Consider the following 3211-nt stretch of genomic DNA (forward strand, 5'->3'; position numbering starts at 1 on the left):
AAGACAGTGTCCTTTGCCTTGCAGAAGTTTTGTAATTTTCTGAGGTCCCATTTGTCGATTGTTGATCTTAGAGCATAAGCCATTGGTGTTCTGTTCAGGAAATTTTCCCCTGTGCCCATGTGCTCAAGACTTTTCCCCACTTTTTTTTCTATTAGATTCAGTGTATCTGGTTTTATGTGGAGATCATTGATCCTCTCGGACTTCAGCTTTTTACAGGGAGATAAGAATGGATCAATCTAGTTGAACCAGCATCATTTGTTGAAAATGCTGTCTTTTTTCCCACTGGATGGTTTTAGCTCCTTTGTCAAAGATCAAGTGACCATAGGTGGGCACCAAGATGGCGGCGCGCGCTGTGTGTGTGGCTGTGTGCCGGCGCCTGCAGCAGGAACTGAGGAATTCATCTATAAATGGTTCGAAGTGCAGGACAAGCACACCCGGTGGCCTCCTGCTCGCCAGTGTGAAGTGGGTGCCATTGTCAAACCTGCACATGGATGTCCCAAAGGTTACCAGACCGATGATAACCACTTCCGATGAGCCAGACACGTTGTACAAACGCCTGTCCATTTTAGTGAAGGCCCATGACAAGGCTGTATTAGACAGTTATGAGTACTTTGCCGTGCTTGCTGCTAAAGAACTTGGCATTTCTATTAAAGTACACGAACCTCCAAGAAAAATATAGCGCTTCACTCTTCTCAAGTCGGTGCACATCTTCAAGAAGCACAGAGTCCAGTATGAGATGAGGACGCTCTACAGATGTTTGGAGTTAAAACATTTGATGGGATGCACAGCCAATGTCTACCTGGAGTATATCCAGTGAAACTTACCTGAAGGGGTGGCCATGGAAGTTACAAAGACACAGATACAGCAGTTGCCAGAACACATCAAGGAGCCGATGTGGGAAACAATTCCAGAGGAGAAAGAAGAAAGCAAGCCATAAGCCTCAGGGCCAGCGGCTTTGCCAGGATCTGAACTGAGCATGTGCTCCATGGAGAGCGCCCCAGCCGAGGGGCGTCAGGGCCGCCTGCCCTTGCTCTGTTGGGGCCTCACGCCCGGGCAGCCAGGCAGGAGCAGGCTGGGTTTCAGGAAGAGCCACTGTATCAAGTTCTTTACCCCAGACTGTGCTTGTGCTCTGATTTGAACAAATATTAGCCAACTTCTGTATAACCCAGAACAAAAGAACCAGACTTAAACACTGTGTACCACTGCTGACTTCTTGTTAGCTTGTGCTAATTTTATTTTATTTTGTTTTTATTTATTTATCCATCCATCCATTCATTTTTATTTCTGGAACTCAGAGAGATCTACCTGCCTCTGCCTCCCAAATGCTGGATTAAAAGTGTGTCCACTGTGCCTGGCCGGTTTGTGCTAACTTTAAATGTTTACTTGTTCATTCAACAAAAAAAAAAAAAAGTGACCATAGGTGGTGTGTGGGTTAGATGCTTTTCTTATGCACATCACATCTTTTCTATCTGGACCAATCACAGTACAATCTGCATGGAGTCTAGACCACGAGGGCACAGCTGATAGACTCCATGAACAACAACAACAAAAAATAAACTCCAGGGAGCTGGAGAGATGGCTCAGTGGGTAAGAGCACTGACTGCTCTTCCGAAGGTCCTGAGTTCAAATCCCAACAACCACATGATGGCTCACAACCATCCATAATGAGATCTGATGCCCTCTTCTGGGGTGTCTGAAGACAGCTACAGTGTACTTATAATAAATAAATAAATCTTAAAAAAAATAAAAATAAAAAAATAAATAAACTCCAAAGTCAAGCTCCATTAGGGAATGACATTCCGCATTGGGGATTTGCCTAAACATTTCAAGTGTTCTAGTCTAAAGCACTTAGTTAGACAGTATTTTTGTTTATTAGATAAAGATGGACTTTTCAGAGAGCTTAAATTGTAGTCATGCGTCTCTTTCAATGTCTTTTGAAAAGGCAAGGGATTCCTTGTGAAAGAGTTGGTAAGTATCAAGTCTCTGTCTCTCTGTCTCTCTCCCCACTCCATCTCCTTCTCCCCCTTCCATGTCCCTCTCCCCCTCTCCTCTTCTCCCCTTCTTCCCCTAGCCCCTCTCTTCCTCTCTCCCTTTCTCCCTCTCTCCCTTTCTCCCTCTGTCTCTCTCCCTCTCTGTCTCTCCCTCTCTCTGTCTCTCTCTCTTTCTCTGTCTCTCTAGTCTCCTCAAAGGTCTGCACTTTAGTGACTCAGCACTCAGATTGAATGTAAGTGACTAGAGTCACGTGTTTAAGGCTAGCCAGCAGAGGAAGGCACCCCACCTGGGCACAAGGCTGTGACGGTTGCTTTGATGTTCAGGTCTGAGTGGTCACAGGACTCCCTTTTATCTACTTGATCATGGTAAACATACTTTAGACTCCTTCAGTTTGCTGATCTTGAATTTGTGGATTAATGATTCCTCATCTGCTCTGCTCACTCTCCCTCAAGAAGTATTGGCCACCCCCTCCCCTACTGGATTGTACTTTTTACTGTAGGAATGTCACATGCCCTGTGTCCCAGAAGAGCCACTACAGAGAGTTTGATATTAGCTAAGTGGTTACTTGTTTCAATGTTATCTCTTGGTATGAGCTTTGGGAGAGTTACGTGGGTAAGCATAAACCTGAAATCCACTCACAAGTATAGTGGGTTGACGGCTGCTTATGTAAATGTTCACAGCTTTACGTTTTCTGTTTGAACCACTCAGATTTGCCATTGTATCACATGAATAGTCAGACAGATGAATTTACCAGGGGTCCTTAGAGGCGTGCAGGCCACTCACAGACAACTGTACGACTGGGAAGTCCAAATCCTAGTCAGCCTTCTCCCTCCTCCACATTCTGGCACGTGCAAACCTTACCATCAGCCTCATTGCCATTATTGCCACCAATGTAGCTCCTGGCTATCCTTGTGCTTCCCAGATCATTGCCGTGACTATGGCTGAGGGTCTTCTGCAGGCCACCACAGCTTCTCTGTCACACCCAGAGGAACAGATACATCATGCCATGGATGTGTTCCAATAAAATGTTATTTACAAAAGAGACTCAGCAATTAGATCTGGCCCCTGTATTGTGGTCTGCCAACATCTGGTCAGTACAAAAATGTTCATTACACAATTATTTTAGCATTTTTTGAAGCAGAGTTGAAAATGTACTAAGAGACTCAAACCAATTCTTTTAGCTTTTGTATATACTTTTTTAAAGCCTTCATAATAAAAT

At 44.6% G+C, this 3211-nt stretch overlaps 1 pseudogene across 1 annotated transcript; it reads left to right on the plus strand.

Moving 5' to 3' along the window:
* Positions 1-333: 333 nt before the first annotated feature.
* LOC116101163 lies at positions 334-1340 on the plus strand (annotated as a pseudogene). The gene has a single exon (XR_004122816.1). The product of XR_004122816.1 is annotated as a 28S ribosomal protein S10, mitochondrial pseudogene (transcript).
* Positions 1341-3211: the final 1871 nt, after the last annotated feature.

This window comes from Mastomys coucha, unplaced genomic scaffold, assembly GCF_008632895.1.
Source record: "Mastomys coucha isolate ucsf_1 unplaced genomic scaffold, UCSF_Mcou_1 pScaffold21, whole genome shotgun sequence".
NCBI classification, from domain to species: Eukaryota; Metazoa; Chordata; class Mammalia; order Rodentia; family Muridae; genus Mastomys; species Mastomys coucha.